The 19,154-nt window shown below is 41.8% G+C and overlaps 1 long non-coding RNA gene across 1 annotated transcript in view; it reads left to right on the plus strand.

Moving 5' to 3' along the window:
* The first annotated feature begins 354 nt into the window (after positions 1-354).
* The window catches only part of LOC130362963 (uncharacterized), a 34,703-nt gene continuing 15,903 nt past the window's right edge, over positions 355-19,154 (plus strand). Inside the window, exons 1-2 of the long non-coding RNA XR_008891662.1 lie at positions 355-478; positions 10,635-10,738. This is a non-coding gene — a long non-coding RNA (uncharacterized LOC130362963). The remainder of the gene's footprint in view (positions 479-10,634; positions 10,739-19,154) is intronic.

Below are 19,154 nucleotides of genomic sequence, written 5' to 3' on the forward strand. Positions count from 1 at the left end.
GGAAAACCTGTGCTGAGGAAAAATTGTCCAGTGTCCCATAGCAACCAATCAGCTTGCTTCTTTCATTTTTGAAAAGGCCTCGGAAAAATGAAAGAAGCGATCTGATTGGTTGCCATAGGCAACTGGGCAACTTTTCCTTTGCACAGGTTTTGATAAATTTTCCCCCTGTTTTCTGGAAACACTGAGGGAGATTTATTAAAACCTGTGCAGAGGAAAAGTTGACTAGTTGCCTATAGTAACCAATCAGATCGCTTCTTTCATTTTGCAAAGGCCTTGTAAAAAAATATAAGAAGTGATCTGATTGGTTGCTATGGGCAACTAGGCAACTTTTCCTCTGGGCAGTTTTTGATAAATCTCCCCCACTGTGTATCAGTATACGACCATCATTACAGTCTTTATTCAGTACTTAGGCAACACTATGTAGTGTTACCTCACTAGGAAGATTTGTCAACTTACGACTGCAAGTCGTGACCTGACAGTGGGTGAAATGACCTGAACTCACACCAGCATAGGAATCTTATGTGCAAAAACAAGAAAGAGTGACAGCATCTGGTCAGACAATAGCAAAAAAGGGGTATTCCAGGAAAAAACTTTTTTTCTGGCTCCAGAAAGTCAAACAGATTTGTAAATGACTTCTATTAAAAAATCTTAATCCTTTCAATAATCATCAGCTGCTAAAGTTGAGTTGCTGTCTGGCAACAGTGCTCTCTGCTGACATCTCTGCTTGTCTCTGGAACTGCACAGAGTAGAAGAGGTTTGCTATGGGGATTTGTTTCTAAACTGGGCGGTTCCTGAGACAGGTGTCATCAGAGAGCACTTAGACAGAAAAGAACAACTCAACTTCACCAGCTCAGTACTGAAAGGATTAAGATTTTTTAATAGAAGTAATTTACAAATCTGTTTAACTTTCTGGAGCCAGTTGAGATAAATTAAAAAAAAAATTAATAATAACTTTGTGTATGAAGGAATAAATACTTTTTAACTTTTTGAATGCATGCTGTCACACTTTTTTGTTTTTACATGGTGCCCAGATAGGGTGACCTAGTGACTTTGGATCCAGGATCCCTTAGGACAGTGTTCTCCAACCAGGGTGACTTCAGCTGCGCAAAACTACAACTCCCTGCATGCCTGGACAGCCGGTGTCCGGGCTTTCTGGGAGTTGCAGTTTTGCAACAGCTGGAGACACCCTGGTTAGGAAACACTGCCTTAAGAGATCCTATATACAGCGAGCTGTTTGGCAGCCATTTTTTTTTGTTTTCGTTGAGCATCATAGGGATACATTCAGTTCCTGTCATTAGACCTGTGGTCCGGCTGGGAATTGCAGGCATACTACAGAAACCAAAAAAATGTGGCTGTATTATGCGTTTGAAATCGGCCTTAAAAAGAAAAGAAAAAGTTTAATATTACGTTTTTCCATCCTAAATTAAAATTTTTATAGTTGGTGCTGAAGCAAACTAAGGGGGTAAGAAAATAAAAATACTTACCTTCCTAGTTTCCCTGACATGCCTCTGCAATCGTGCCTTGCTCTCCAATACAACACACTACTGGGGTTGTCGTTGCCCCATGACCATGCCGCTCACTGGACACCACTGAGGCTGCAGTGGCAGGGCATAACTATAGTCAGTGCAGAGGTAGAAGTTACACTGGGGCCCTAGTGCCTAAGGGGGCTCCAAGGCACATCAGCCCCATAAGAGAACAGTATTATAAATGGCATATTGGGCCCTGTTGCAGATTTTACATTGGGGGCCCAGAAGCTTCAAGTTATCAGCCTCAGCCACTGATTGGCTCAGCACAATGTCACGTGCCGACCATGAACCCAGAAGTACAGGTCAGTGGGAGCGTGCTCCATTACAGAGCTTGCGGTTGGTAGCCAGGAAGGTAAGTATTGTTTTTTTTTTTCCTACCTTGCTTGAGCATCAACTGAGAACTAAAAAGGAACACTGTAGGTGGAAAACCCATTTAATTTAGCAAAATGAATTAATAAATATATGAATAAAACATAAAAAAAATCCACTCTAACAATAAAAATATAAGAAACTATAAGAATAGAAAAAAATATACAAAATGCCAAAATTTCCACTCAGTTTGGCTAATCTAATGCCTAGATTACTAGCTCTGCTATAGACAGTAGTGCAGGATGTTTTTCCCATTAGGGCATGTGAATGGCTGGGAGGGTCAGGAGTGAGTCAGTGACTAATGACACAGAATGAAAACAATAATATTCAGTATTAAAGGGAAGGGGCTCTTTAAAACTAAGTCGTGACCTTGGGCAAGCCACTTTATCTCCTTTTGCCTCAGGCATCATAACTAGAAGCAGTGAGCTTGTCTGGGGGAGCGCGTCTGCACAGTACAGTGGTGTTTGTTATGTTTTAAACTCTTCTCAGTTTGGTCAGGAGAAGACTTTTCGCTGTGTGAACATTGCAGGCTTATCTTTTAAAACACTAATGGAATGGCGACCTTTCATCTGTAAGCTGGAGTCTAATTCCTGTTACAGTATGAACTTTTCTTCCATTAAAGGGGTACTCCGGTGAAAGCCTTTTTTTTCTTTTAAATCAACTGGTGGCAGAAAGTTAAACATATTTGTAAATGACTTCTATTAAAAAATCTTAATCCTTCCTGTACTTATTAGCTGCTGAATACTAGTGTTGAGCGGCATAGGCCATATTCGAATTCGCGAATATTCGCGAATATATGGACGAATATTCGTCATATATTCGCGAATATTCGCATATTCGTTATATTCTCGTTTTATTTTCGTATATGCGAACATTCGCGTATGCGAAAATTAGCATAAGTGAATATTGGCATATACAAAATTAACACGCGCGAAAATTCGAATATGCGAAAATTTGCATATGCGAATTCTCGCATATGCGAATTTTCGCACGCCAGTCTCACACAGTAGTATTACAGCCTTCTTTACACCACACAAGCTGGAAGCAGAGAGGGGTGATCACTGTGATGTGTACTGTGAAGAAGAAAAAAAAAAAAAAACGAATATTCGTAATTACGAATATATAGCGCTACATTCGCGAAAAATATTTGAATTGCGAATATTCGCGAGCAACACTACTGAATACTACAGAGGAAATTCGTTTCTTTTTGGAATGCTCTCTGATGACATCACGAGCACAGTTCTCTCTGCTGATGTTAGAATAATAATAATAACGCTTTATTTATTGTTGTCCTTAGTGGGATTTGAACCCAAGTCCCCAGCACTGCAAGGCAACAGTACTAACCACTGAGCCACCATGCTGCCCTTAGCATACAACTGCTATGGACAGAGATGTCAGCAGAGAGCACTGTACTCGTGATGTCATTAGTGATCCAAAAAGAAAGGAATTTCCTCTTTAGCATTCAGCAGCTAATAAGTACTGGAAGGATTAAGATTTTTTAATAGAAGTAATAACAAATATGTTTAACTATCTGCCACCAGTTGATTTAAAAGAAAAAAGGTTTTCATCGGAGTACCTCTTTAAGAGGTTCCTGTTTTGCGGGCTTTTCTTTTCAAGGATCCACTGCAAATTGGAAGACATTTACAATTAAACTGTTTATGTTTCTGATGTGCTAAAATAACAAATGAATTAACTTTTACTATAGTTTTTATTTAACATGCCCCAAACCTTTATTTAAGAATATGTACTTTGGGGTAGTTGGGGTCCAATGCATTGCAACAGACATGTGCCACTAAAGTGAAAGCCATCTTTAAAGGGGTACTCCGGTGAAAAACTTTTTTTTTTTTTTTTAAATCAACTGGTGCCAGAAAGTTAAACAGATTTGTAAATTACTTCTATGAAAAAATCTTAATCCTTCCTGTACTTATTAGCTGCTGAATACTACAGCAGAAATTATTTTCTTTTTGGAACACAGAGCTCTCTGCTGACATCATGACCATAGTGCTCTCTGCTGACATCTCTGTCCATTTTATGAACTGTCCAGAACAGCATATGTTTGTTATGGGGATTTCCTTTTACCCTGGACAGTTCCTAAAATGGACAGAGATGTCAGCAGAGAGCACTGTGCTCATGATGTCAGCAGACAGCTCTGTGTTTCAAAAAGAAAATAATTTCTGCTGTAGTATTCAGCAGCTAATAAGTACAGGAAGGATTAAGATTTTTTAATAGAAGTAATTTACAAATCTGTTTAACTTTCTGGCACCAGTTGATTTAAAAAAAAAAAGTTTTTCACCGGAGTACCCCTTTAAGATTATAAGGAGCCATCTCTAAGGTGGAAGTATGCCATTTAGATGGAAAGTTCTAGCAATGCAGGCCCTAAGCCCAGACTAAGCCCAATAGAGGATATAGAAAATAGATCCAGACTAGGCCCAACAGCAAAAAGATCATAGTCCTCATGTTAAGGTTCTAAAATGATCCATAAAATGAACCATCTTTTTGGAGCTTATCATATAGAGTGGTCCCTCAACATACGATGGTAATTCGTTCCAAATGGACCATCGTTTGTTGAAACCATCGTATGTTGAGGGACCCATGCAATGTAAAGTACAGGACAGTGGTCTACAACCTGCGGACCTTCAGATGTTGCAAAACTACAACACCCAGCATGCCCGGACAGCCAACGGCTGTCCGGGCATGCTGGGAGTTGTAGTTTTGCAACATCTGGAGGTCCGCAGGTTGAAGACGACTGGTATTGGATATTATACTCACGTGTCCCCACCGCTCCGGACCGTAACCGCTCATCACTGCTGCCCTGGATGTCGCCGTCCATCGCTGTTGCCGCGTCCCCGAGGTGTCCCCAACACTTCGGCAAGGCCTCTGCTTCCCCCGCATCCTCGCTCTCTGTCACCGCCATCACGTCGCTACACAGGCCGCTCCTATTGGATGACGGGACGGCGCGCAGCGACGTGATGACGATGATGGAGAGCACTGACGATGCAGGGGATCCCAAAGAGGACGCGCCGGAGCCCCGAGGACAGGTAAGTGATCGTCAGCGTACCACACGTGGCACCGTAAACGGCTATCCGGTGGCAGCTGAAGCAGTCAGCGCTGCCGGATAGCCGTTTATGCGATGTCTGTGCTGAGCAGGTAAGTTCACGCTGGGATGGGGAACCCTTTCATACAGTCTTTCCACTTTAAAGTTTGGGATCAGACCTTTTCCTGGGATTTACTTTTCTCACAGAAGATGGCCTGGTTCATGGATCCAAATGATTTTAGGTATCTGCTGATGTGCAAAGCTATATAGGACATCTACCTACTCACTTTTCCAGGACCCCAAAAGCTGATAGCAGTGCCAATGGCAATGGTCCCAGTCAGGCCCAAACTTACAGTAGCCTGCCCATTTCCTTTGGCGGTCACAGTTACAATGCTGCAACTCTGCCCATATAATGTGGACAGAGCTCATAGTCTATGCAGGGCATGGGCTCCATGTACAGACAAGACACACAAACTTAAAGGGGTTATCCAGGCAAAAACTTTTTTACATCTATCAACTGGCTCCAGAAAGTTAAACAGATTTGTAAATTACTTCTATTGAAAAATCTTAATCCTTTCAGTACTTATGAGCTTCTGAAGTTAAGGTTGTTCTTTTCTGTCTAAGTCCTCTCTGATGACACGTGTCTTGGGAAACGACCAGTTTAAAAGAGGTTTGCTATGGGGATTTGCTTCTAAACTGGGTGTTTCCCGAGACAGGTGTCATCAGAGAGCACTTAGACAGAAAAGAACAACCTTAAATTCAGAAGCTCATAAGTACTGAAAGGATTAAGATTTTTTTAATAGAAGTCATTTACAAATCTGTTTAACTTTCTTGAGCCAGTTGATATAGAAAAAAAAGTATTTTCCTGGATAACCCCTTTAATAGAAATAGAAAATAGAAAACACAGAAGATGATCTGGATCCAGATGATTCTAGGTGTCTGCTGATGTGGGGCAAGGCTAGATAGGGCAGATAGCTCCCTTGGACTCACTTTTTCAGGTCCCCATAAGCTGATGTCAGTGGCAATGGTGCTAGCCAGTCCCGAACTTACAGTAGTCCCAGACATTGTTCGGTCAGGGTGAGGCAACAAGTATTACTGCTCTGCAACCCTAGAACTGCTACTCTTCTGACTGCAGCCTAAATTCTGTTGGTGCCTCAAAGCGAGAATGTTTTAGGTCACCACAGCTACAATACCGAAAGTCTACCCATATAAGGTGGACAGAGCTCCTGGGCAACACATTCAACCCAACCCATGTGGCCTACCATAGCTCTTCTTATCTTCTATCCTTAGTAGGGAAGGCTATGTTTACACAGCTATTTCCATGCGGAAGCAGGGGCAGACATTCCGCAAATTTTAATGTTCCAGGGGGCACTAGGATCCCTTGGACGACAATGCAGAAAGCTTAGAGGTGCCTATTGTTTCTGCAGACACTGGAATGGGCATTTCCATGGCATAATCATCTGCTGTGGAAATTCCGCCATGTACACAGTTCAACAGAATCACATTGAAATCAATCGAGCAGAATATCCTCACGGAATTCAGCTCAGAAATTCTGCCATGTGAACATAGCCCTAGGCAAGTTTCTTTTTTCCTATGAACTAAAACAGTGGTACCTTGGGAGAGTGAAACTTTGCAACAGTATACCCCCCCTATTAGAAAATATGATGGTGGTCAACGTGAGGTAGGTCTCCATATGCCTCTATGACATGCACACCTTCATTCCATATTCTGCCTTTGGACTGAAGTTGAAATAAAGAGCATCTCTATCCTTAATACAAACAACATCATCACCCTGGACGTAACTTTACTGACAGTTTTATTATTTGTATTCATTTGTGTCTTTCCTCTGCTCGCTCGGGTATATTATAAAGCCCTTATATGAGAACCATCCATAACAAGCATGGCTCTTGCGCTCGCAGGCATATCTGTCATCTCGTACAGTCTCATGAGGGTGTGGCTGATGAAACCGACCACGATTACATACCAGGAATGCTACCATAAGTTATGGCGTGTTACCGAGAGTGGAAATATAGAGAAATAGCGTCCTATAGGGAGATGGCTTAGAAAAGCTTGGTTGTCAGCACGCTCGCATATCTTCTACATGTTCGAAAACATGACTATGATTATAAAAGAGTCTCAGGACCCACAAGGGATTCTGGGTAATGACAAGTTCAGCAGGAGGTTAAAAGATACTTGACAAGATTTGATTCCCGATAAACACGTATAATGGCTATATTAATCGCATTCAATTAAAAGGGTACTCCCTGGTGCCAGAAAGGGTTAAACAGATTTGTAAATTACTTCTATTAAAAAATCTTAATCTTTCCGGTACTTTTTAGGGTCTGTATACTACAGAGGAAATGGTTTTCTTTGTGGAACACAGAGCTCTCTGCTGACATCATGACCACAGTGCTCTCTGCTGACATCTCTGCCCATTTTAGGAACTGTCCAGAGCAGCATATGTTTACTATGAGGATTTTCTCCTACTCTGGACAGTTCTTAAAATGGACAGAGATGTCAGCAGAGAGCACTGTGGTCATGATGTCAGCAGAGAGCTCTGTGTTCCAAAAAGAAAACCATTTCCTCTGTAGTATTCAGCAGCTAATAAGTACTGGAAGGATTAAGATTTAACTTTTTAATAGAAGTAATTTACAAATCTGTTTCACTTTCTGGCACCAGTTGATTTAAAAAAAAAAAAAGTTTTCCACAGGAGTACCCCTTTAACTTATCTTTTTATACTCTATGTTTTGTTAGAGTGAAAACAGATTGTACATAAAAATTAATAAATAAATAATAATAATATAAAAAAAAAAATCGTCATTTCAAAAATACATATAAATAAGTGTTCAAAATGCCAAATCATGGTGACATTTCGGGTTGAGCTCCATTTATTAAAATATTTGCAGCCGTCTATGCAAGTCCTGGCGTCCTCTTCTCTCGTCTGACCGCTCACTGAACTTTGGAGGACCTGGTGGGATAAAATAAACATTAATTCTGCTACATCGAGTAATTTTTTTCTCATAAAAAAAAGGGAACGGCTTTAATAAAAAAAATAATTTTTTTTTAAAAATATATAGTTTTAAGAAAGGAATTGGGTTCAGTGTTTAACCCCTTCATTACTGTTTTTACAATAAACAGATTGATTTTTTTCTCAGGCGAAAATTCCTAAATAAAATGTCAAAATTGGCAATTCCATTGCTAAATGGGTTCCACAATGTGTTATCTATGACTGTGTGCATCATCTTAAAATCAAGGTTTTTTTCCTGAGATGACACATTATCAGTCATCTCCAAACTGTAGACCTCTAATGGCTGTCCGGGCAGGCTAGGATTTGTAGCTTTGCAACATCTAGAGGTCTACAGTTTGGAGACCACTACTTTAACACTTACTGTATTTTAGTGCCTAAAAGAGTCCCTCATTTGAAAGAACCCTGAGAACCCCCGTACTACATTATAGACAGTAACATCTAGGTGCCCCACTCCCAAAAACAGTAATGCCAACACAGTGCCTCTTTAAAGAAAACTCTGCCAGCATAGTCCTGGTGCTGCTTTATTGATCTACTTTGTATAATTTAACGAAGTGTCTTTTTAGAGGTTAAAGCTTAGGTTTTTTTTTTTATACGTTCCATATATCCTTTCTCACTTCACATGACTATAAGAGTATATGATAAAATTCTGGGTGCCCACAACTACCTCTAGAGGGAGCTTTCTGTATACATATTTATCCAACTGTCTTTGAAGTAGTGACGTTGCTATGGGGGTGCAGGGGGTGCGGACCGCATCGGATGACACCTGCAAATGGGGTGACACCACCAAGATGGAGGTAACCCCACAATAGTGTCCCTTCCACCCTTAACTGCTTCCATACAGCAGTTTTTCCCAAGCAGTGTTCATCCAGCTGCTGCAATACTACAATGGCTGGCAGGTTATGCAGGAAAAACTAAAAATACTTTGCCCTGGTCCCTGCCATTCCTCACTAACGCCCCCACCCCCACCCATACCCCCATTGTGAATTGTTATCCTGTGCTGTAAATTATCCCTGTACTGTGACATCACTGTGTGTATTATCCCTGTATTGTGATATCACTGTGTGTATCATCCCTGTACTGTGACATCACTCTGTATATTATCACTGTACTGTGACATCACTGTGCGTATTAACCCTGTACTGTGACATCGCTGTGTAAATTATCCCTGTACTGTGACATCACTGTGTGTATTATCCCTTTAGTGTGACATCATTGTGTGCATTATCCCTGTACTGTGACATCACTGTGTGTATTATCCCTTTAGTGTGACATCATTGTGTGCATTATCCCTGTACTGTGACATCACTGTGTGTAATATCTCTGTACTGTGACATCACTGTGTGTATTATCCCTGTACTGTGGCATCGATGTGTTTATTATCCCTGTACTGTGACATCACTGTGAGTATTATCCATGTACAGTGACATCACTGTGTATTATCCCCGTACTGTAACATCACTGTGTGCATTATCCCTGTACTGTGACATCACTGTGTATTATCCCTGTACTGTGGCATCACTGTGTGTATTATTCCTGTACTACGACATTACTGTGTATTATCCCTTTACTGTGACATCACTGTGTGTATCATCCCTGTACTGTAACATCACTGTGTATTATCCCTTTAGTGTGACATCACTGTGTGCATTATCCCTGTACTGTGACATCACTGTGTGCATTATCCATGTACAGTGACATCACTGTGTGTAATATCTCTGTACTGTGACATTGATGTGTTTATTATCCCTGTACTGTGACATCACTGTGTTATATCCATGTACTGTGACATCACTGTATGAATTATCTCTGTACTGGGACATTACTGTGTGTATTTTCTCTGTACTGTGACATCATTGTGTATATTATCCCTGTACTGTGACATCACTGTGTGCATTATCCCTGTACAGTGAAATCACTGTGTGTATTATCCCTGTACTATTACATCACTGTGTATTCTCCCTGTACTTTGACATGGATGTGTTTATTATCCCTGTTCTGTGACATCACTGTGTATTATCCATGTACAGTGACATCACTTTGTGTATTATCTCTGTTCTGTGACATCACTGTGTATATTATCCCTGTACTGTGACATCACTGTGTGTTTTATCCCTGTACTGTGACATCACTGTGTGCATTATCCCTGTTCTGTGAAATCACTGTGTATATTATCTCTGTACTGTGACATCACTGTGTGCATTGTCCATGTACTGTGACATCACTTTGTATTATCTCTGTACTGTGACATCACTGTGTATATTATCCCTGTACTGTGACATCACTGTGTGTATTAGCCCTGTACTGTGACATCACTGTTTGCATTATCCCTGTACTGTGACATCACTGTGTGTATTATCCCTGTACTGTGACATCACTGTGTATATTATCCATGTACTGTGACATCACTTTGTTTTATCTCTGTACTGTGACATCACTGTGTATATTATCCCTGTACTGTGACATCACTGTGTGTATTAGCCCTGTACTGTGACATCACTGTTTGCATTATCCCTGTACTGTGACATCACTGTGTATTATCCCTGTACTGTGACATCACTGTGTATATTATCCCTGTACTGTGACATCACTGTGTATGTTATCCCTGTACTGTGACATCTCTGTATGTATCATCCCTGCTTGTGACTGCAAGCTTATATTAATTTTCGTTTTCATGTAGAGGATCAGAATATACTGACATCGCGAGGAGCCATCTGGGCGTCAAGTTCTCTAGAGAGAAGATTTAGCTGGATTTAGTGTTATATACCATCTAAATTAGATAAGGTAAGACTATAGAGAAGACATTACCCGTATATATCATCTAAATTAGATAAGGGAAGACTATATGAGAAGACGTCACCTGTACAGTGGCGTACCAAGGGGGGTGCCAGGGGCGGACTTACCGGCCAGTCCAATTGGACGTTGTCCGAGGGCCCGGCCGGGTCAAGGGCCCACCACCGCTACTGATGATCTGGGACACTCGCAGATCCCCAGCAGACAGCGCTGCCTTCTCCAGTATGTGCGATGCACGCACATACTGGAGAAAGTGTCCCCTCTGTCTGAGCCGCATCTGCAGCCTACACAGAGGAGACATGACCTCAGCCCCCCCCCCCCACAGCACACAGTACAGGTGCCAATGACATCTGTATGTGACCTGTACTGTGGAGGGGAGAAGATGTGGGCCCATGCTGCTGAGGAGATGGCTGCGTGGGACATGAGGTGAGCATCAAGGGGGATATGTAATTAAGGGGGGGAAGGTAGGGGGTGTAATTAGAGTATAATTTAGGGGTGTGGGTGTGGCGTGCCAAACGAAGGGTCTGTCTTGTGTGCCAAATGCTCTAGGTACGCCTCTGCACTTATATATACCCTCTAAAGTAGATAAGGGAAGACTATAGAGAAGATGTCACCTGTAGTCACTGATATCATTGTGTATTCTGTTCATTATGTCCCATCAGAAAAAACGACTCCCAGCATACCTTTACCATATCTACTTTATTTGTATTTTTTTTTACCACTACTCTTTAGTGCTTTCCCATTACTTGGCAATTTGTATATTTGATTATTATACTGGAAAACATTTTCCACAACGTGTTACACCACGGGCATCACAACAGGTTAGAAAAAATATTTTTGGGGGTGGGGAGGTGGGGGTGGTTTTTCATGGGGTGACACCAACCCTAGCAATGCCACTTCTTTGAAGTCGACGGAGGGCAATACCAATACACATATAGTACATTTTCTATACTTACTAAAATGAATCTACTATCATTTTATCACCCATCATCCTGCATATTATCTGGGAATTTCCCTTCAAAGTTTTATGGCATTGGTGATTGCTTGATCTACGTGTTAAAGGGGTTATCTAGGAATTGAAAAAGAGCTAATTTCTTTCAAAAACTGCTCCCTGTCTGTCCCCAGGTTGTGTGTAGTATTACAAATTGGCTCCATTCACTTCAATGCAATTGAGCTTCAGGACCACACCCAACCTCGAGACAGACAGCTGTTTTTGAAAGAAATAAGCTCTGTTTTTCGATTCCTGGATAACCCCTTTAATGGCTTCTTATGGGGGACATCCATCTTGACTATAGATCTTTATTTCGCCCTAACCTTGAATGCATCACAGTATTTTCGCTTGTCTTGCAAAACTTCTGTGGTTTCTCACACAAGCTCTCTGGATTGCAAAACCATTTGATGACTTGGAAACACAGATGGTTGTATTTTCATCACAATTTCATATCATTTAAATTCCAATGACTGGGTAGATCTTTGAAGAAGCGCAAAATATTTAGTATAGGGGAACACTAATTTGAAATGTCACATATACAGCAAGGTTGATTTAATTTTATAATAATTTATTTTAAAAAGGAAAAAATGTAATCTTATTCATATTTTTTTTAAATTAAGCCTTGTGTATCAATTCTTTCCATTTTTTTTTCTTATTTTTTTCTTATTTTCTTAATTTCATTTTGTGTCCATTTTTGCGCTTTCTTTTAGTGTTTGTATTTTATATCATAATTATATCCTTTTTTTTAACTTAATTTTCTGTGTAGTTTTATTTTATATACAGTATATTTATTATTTAATTTTGTGCATTATTAAATCTGATATAATCATTATTTTTCGTGTATTTCTTGTTGCATCTTTTTCATTTCATTTTCTGTTTATCTTTACATTTTCATTTGAATTCTGTCTATTTTTTCCAATACAAATTTATAAACTTTTCTGTCTTTTTTGTGTGCATTTTCTAATTTCATTTTAATGTCATTTTAGTTTTTAACTTTTTTATTTTATATCTTTATTAATTTCATTTACTATTTAATTTTCGGTATATTTGTATTTCATTTGATATATGTTTTTTATTTTTAGTATGTGTGTCTATGTTATTGTTTTTCTAGTTAATCCACTTTGCCAGTATTTTCGTGTTGTTTTTGTGAGTACTCTAAGTAGTGGTTTTTATTTCCTTCCCCATGCCAGTCATAGTACAGTTCACTTTATTATTATCATTTGGGAGTTTTAAGAACTTCCATTGCACGCCTAAGTTTCTAATCCAATTTAGTGTGATAGTTAGTTGGAATCCCTTAGAGGCCCGTAGTTCACTCATTCTCCCACAGTGCTGAGATTTCCCTTAGCCCAGCTGGCAGGAGATTTTAGAAAAAAAAAAGACAGAATCTCAGGGGGAAGGATCTGGGACTTGAATGAGGCCTATTGTCCGAGCCTGTATGAAGCCAGATTAATTATGCATTGCAGAACACAGTTTTAAAGCCCTGAATTAGGCCCTCATTGTGCACAGAGGACAACATAGGTTTGAAAGTAAAAGAATTCCCATTTCCATCACAGGGACAGTCATATAATGACTAAAAGAATTCAGAATTCAAGAAAATGTAATTAAACAGTATTTTGCAGTTCGCCCTGCATGGAAGTTATCTCTGGTATTCATAAAGTGATTCTTTGACATTTTTCACAAGATCTCTCCATAGGTGGCTGCTCTTTGAAAATTTCCCAGTTCTGTCTCTGTAACCAGGTTACATTGCCTTGTCTCACTTCACTAAATGGGAAACCTCAACTTCACAGCACTAATATGCGTCACAAAAACCATTGGTCTTTAATCCTCATTATTAGTTTTTTAGGTTTTTTTTTGTCCGGAAGCTTCATTAAATATTGATCGTCCTGCTAAAACGTAGTTTCCCCGTGAACCAACTACTTGAATGTTTCTTTACAACATTTGTTAACGTAAAAATAAGTTTATTATAACATATAAAAAAAAGTAAATTTTAGAACTATGAGATACACAACAGTTTTTAATAATTATGGGGAGGGGGGGGGGAGGATTCATGAAAACCTGTTCCTAGGAAAAGTTGCTGCATTTCCCATAGCAACCAATCAGGTAGCTTCTTTCATTTTTCATAGGCCTTTTCAAAAATGAAAGAAGAGAGTTGATTGGTTGCTATGGGCACCTCAGTAACGGTTCCACTGGGCAAGTTTCAATAAATCTCCCCCATAGTGTTTATTGATTCAATATTCTGAGACACAGTCCCCAATCCTGTTGCAACTCCCAAAAAGGGATAATTTTTGGAATGGTTGGAAAAAGCCTTTGCGTCTACCGATACCTCTGTGTGCATTTTAACAATGGCAGGCATCTGCCAACAGAAAGGGATACATTATGCACCTTTATTTTAGTCTTAAAGGGGTTATCCAGGAAAAAACTTTTTTTATATATATCAACTGGCTCCAGAAAGTTAAACAGATTTGTAAATTACTTCTATAAAAAAAATATTAATCCTTTCAGTATCTTGTTTTTATATTTTTGGTCTACGGACCTTATTAAAAGTGTTTTCTTTTAGCCAGTACAACATTATATGGATATATATAATTACACTCAACAGCTTCTGATATATCTTTATGTCTTGTAATACTATGTTGGCTTGGTTGCCACGGACTTTTGCATATGGGCGTGACGGATCTGCGCACGCAGGTGTGTGTTATGTCAGTTCCGTTCTCCCATATAAAAGTGATCACACTATGTACTTACTTTGTATGACTAAGACCTCTGTGTAAGGCCGAAACGCGTCACCTGTTCCACGTTTGTTTGTTCCATATGGCATGTCAATAAATCATCTAATTCCTCGAGTTCTAAAGAATTTATTTGCAAATTATGGTGGAAAATAAGTATTTGGTCAATAACAAAAGTTCATCTCAATACTTTGTTATATACCCTTTGTTGACAGAGGTCAAACATTTTCTGTAAGTCTTCACAAGGTTTTCACACACTGTTGCTGGTATTTTGGCCCATTCCTCCATGCTGATCTCCTCTAGAGCAGTGATGTTTTGGGGCTGTCGCTGGGCAACACAAACTTTCAACTCTCTCCAAAGGTTTTCTATGGGGCTGAGATCTGGAGACTGGCTAGGCCACTCCAGGACCTTGAAATTCTTCGTACGAAGCCACTCCTTCGCCCGGGCTGTGTGTTTAGGATCATTGTCTGCTGAAAGACCCAGCCACATTTCATCTTCAATACCCTTGCTAATGGAAGGAGGTTTTCACTCAAAATCTTATGACACATGGCCCCGTTAATTCTTTCCTTTACACAGATCAGTCGTTTGCTGAAAAACAGGCCCAAAGCATGATGTTTTCACCACCATGCTTCACAGTAGGTATGGTGTTTTTTCTCCTCCAAACACAACGAGTTGAGTTTTTACCGTAAAGTTCTACTTTGGTTTCATCTGACCATATAACATTCTCCCAATCCTCTTCTGGGTCCTCCAAATGCTTTCTAGCAAACTTCAGATGGGCCTTGACATGTACTGGCTTAAGCAGGGGAACACGTCTGGCACTGCATGATTTACAGTCCCTGGCAGAGTAGTGTGTTACTGATGCTAGCCTTTGTTACTTTGGTCCCAGCTTTCTGCAGGTCTATCACTAGGTCCCCCCTTGTGGTTCTGGTATTTTTACTCACCGTTCTGAAGATCATTTTGACACCATGGAGGGAGATCTTGTGTGGAGCCACAGATTGAGGGAGATTATCAGTGGTCTTTTATTTCTTCCATTTTCTAATAATTGCTCCCACAGTTGATTTCTTCACACCAAGCTGCTTGCCTAATGCAGATTCAGTCTTCCCAGCCTGGTGAAGGTCTACAATTTTGTTTCTGGTGTCCTTTGACAGCTCTTTGGTCTTTGCCATAGTGGAGTTTGGAGTGTGACTGTTTGAGGTTGTGGACAGGTGTCTTTTATACTGATAACAAGTTCAAACAAGTGCCATTAATACAGGTAGTGAGTGGAGGACAGAGGAGACTCTTAAAGAAGAAGTTACAGGTCTGTGAGTGCCAGAAATCTTGCTTCTTTGAAAGTGACCAAATACTTATTTTACCGGGGAATTTACGAAATAATTCATTAGAAACTCTACAATATGATTTCTGTCACGATGCCGGCTGGCAGGTAGTGGATCCTCTGTGCCAGAGAGGGATTGGCGTGGACCGTGCTAGAGGATCGGTTCTAAGTCACTACTGGTTTTCACCAGAGCCCGCCGCAAAGCGGGATGGTCTTGCTGCGGCGGTAGTGACCAGGTCGTATCCCCTAGCAACGGCTCAACCTCTCTGGCTGCTGAAGATAGGCGCGGTACAAGGGAGTAGACAGAAGCAAGGTCGGACGTAGCAGAAGGTCGGGGCAGGCAGCAAGGATCGTAGTCAGGGGCAACGGCAGAAGGTCTGGAATCACAGGCAAGGAACACACAAGGAACGCTTTCACTGGCACTAGGGCAACAAGATCCGGCGAGGGAGTGAAGGGGAAGTGAGGTGATATAGGGAAGTGCACAGGTGTAAACACTAATTGGAACCACTGCACCAATCAGCGGTGCAGTGGCCCTTTAAATCGCAAAGACCCGGCGCGCGCGCGCCCTAGGGAGCGGGGCCGCGCGCGCCGGGACAGAACTGACGGGGAGCGAGTAAGGTACGGGAGCCGGGGTGCGCATCGCGAGCGGGCGCTACCCGCATCGCGAATCGCATCCCGGCCGGAGGTGGTAACGCAGCGCCCCGGGTCCGTGGAACCGACCGGGGCGCTGCAGTGAGGGAAGTGTAGCGAGCGCTCCGGGGAGGAGCGGGGACCCGGAGCGCTCGGCGTAACAGTACCCCCCCCCTTGGGTCTCCCCCTCTTCTTGGGGCCTGAGAACCTGAGGATCAGACTTTTGTCCAGGATATTGTCCTCAGGTTCCCAGGACCTCTCTTCTGGACCACAACCCTCCCAATCTACTAAAAAAAAAGTTCTTCCCCTGACCTTTTTAGAGGCCAAAATCTCTTTAACAGAGAAGATGTCCGAGGAGCCGGAAACAGGAGTGGGAGGAACAGATTTAGGAGAAAAACGGTTGAGGATGAGAGGTTTAAGAAGAGAGACGTGAAAGGCATTAGGGATACGAAGAGAAGGAGGAAGAAGAAGTTTGTAAGAGACAGGATTAATTTGACACAAAACTTTAAAAGGACCAAGATAGCGTGGTCCCAACTTATAGCTCGGGACACGGAAACGGACATATTTAGCGGAGAGCCATACCTTGTCTCCAGGGGAAAAAATGGGAGGAGCTCTTCTTTTCTTATCTGCGAATCTCTTCATGCGAGAAGAAGCCTGTAAGAGAGAATTTTGGGTCTCTTTCCATATGGTGGAAAGATCACGAGAAATTTCATCCACAGCGGGCAGACCAGAGGGCAAGGGGGTAGGGAGGGGGGGAAGAGGGTGACGGCCGTACACCACGAAAAACGGAGATTTGGAGGAAGATTCAGAGATTCTGAAATTATACGAGAATTCGGCCCAAGGTAGAAGATCTGCCCAGTCATCCTGGCGGGAGGAAACAAAATGTCGTAAATAGTCACCCAAGATCTGGTTAATTCTCTCTACTTGTCCATTGGATTGAGGATGGTATGCAGAAGAAAAATTTAATTTAATCTTGAGTTGTTTACAGAGAGCCCTCCAGAATTTAGACACAAATTGGACGCCTCTATCCGAGACGATCTGTGTAGGCAACCCGTGAAGACGAAAAATGTGTACAAAAAATTGTTTAGCCAACTGAGGCGCTGAAGGAAGACCAGGAAGAGGGATGAAATGTGCCATTTTGGAGAATCGATCAACGACCACCCAAATAACAGTGTTGCCATGGGATGGGGGTAAGTCAGTAATAAAATCCATACCAATCAGAGACCAAGGTTGTTCGGGGACAGGTAGAGGATGAAGAAAACCAGCGGGCTTCTGGCGAGGAGTCTTATCCCGGGCACAGATAGTGCAGGCTCGCACAAAGTCCACCACATCAGTCTCTAGAGTCGGCCACCAATAGAAGCGAGAGATGAGTTGCACAGATTTCTTGATGCCCGCATGACCTGCGAGATGGGAGGAGTGACCCCATTTGAGGATCCCAAGGCGTTGGCGTGGAGAAACAAAGGTCTTTCCTGGAGGAGTTTGCCTGATGGAGGCTGGAGAAGTGGAAATCAGGCAGTCAGGAGGAATGATGTGTTGAGGAGAGAGTTCAATTTCAGAGGCATCTGAGGAACGAGAGAGAGCATCGGCCCTAATGTTTTTATCAGCAGGCCGAAAGTGAATTTCAAAATTAAATCGGGCAAAGAACAGAGACCACCTGGCCTGACGAGGATTCAGCCGTTGGGCAGACTGGAGGTAGGAGAGGTTCTTGTGATCGGTGTAAATAATAACTGGAAATCTTGATCCCTCCAGCAGATGCCTCCATTCCTCAAGTGCTAATTTAATGGCTAGAAGCTCTCGATCCCCGATGGAGTAGTTCCTCTCCGCCGGAGAGAAGGTCCTGGAAAAAAAACCACAAGTAACAGCATGCCCGGAAGAGTTTTTTTGTAGAAGGACAGCTCCAGCTCCCACTGAGGAGGCATCAACCTCCAATAGGAAGGGTTTAGATGGGTCAGGTCTGGAGAGCACGGGAGCCGAAGAAAAGGCAGACTTGAGTCGTTTAAAGGCGTCTTCCGCTTGAGGAGGCCAAGACTTGGGATCGGCATTTTTTTTTGTTAAAGCCACAATAGGAGCCACAATGGTAGAAAAATGTGGAATAAATTGCCTGTAATAATTGGCGAACCCCAAAAAACGTTGGATGGCACGGAGTCCGGAGGGGCGTGGCCAATCTAAGACGGCAGAGAGTTTATCTGGGTCCATTTGTAGTCCCTGGCCAGAGACCAAGTATCCTAGAAAAGGAAGAGATTGGCATTCAAACAGACATTTCTCTATTTTGGCATAGAGTTGATTATCACGAAGTCTCTGAAGAACCATACGGACATGCTGGCGGTGTTCTTCAAGATTGGCAGAAAAAATCAGGATATCGTCCAGATATACAACAACACAGGAGTATAGTAGATCACGAAAAATTTCATTAACAAAGTCTTGGAAGACGGCAGGGGCGTTGCATAGACCAAAGGGCATGACCAGATACTCAAAGTGTCCATCTCTGGTGTTAAATGCCGTTTTCCATTCATCCCCCTCTCTGATGCGGATGAGATTATAAGCACCTCTTAAGTCCAGTTTGGTAAAAATATGGGCACCTTGGAGACGATCAAAGAGTTCAGAGATGAGGGGTAGGGGGTAGCGGTTCTTAACCGTGATTTTATTAAGACCGCGGTAGTCAATGCAAGGACGTAGAGAGCCATCTTTTTTGGACACAAAGAAAAATCCGGCTCCGGCAGGAGAGGAGGATTTACGGATAAAGCCCTT

Source organism: Hyla sarda, chromosome 3 (assembly GCF_029499605.1).
Source record: "Hyla sarda isolate aHylSar1 chromosome 3, aHylSar1.hap1, whole genome shotgun sequence".
Classification (NCBI taxonomy): Eukaryota; Metazoa; Chordata; class Amphibia; order Anura; family Hylidae; genus Hyla; species Hyla sarda.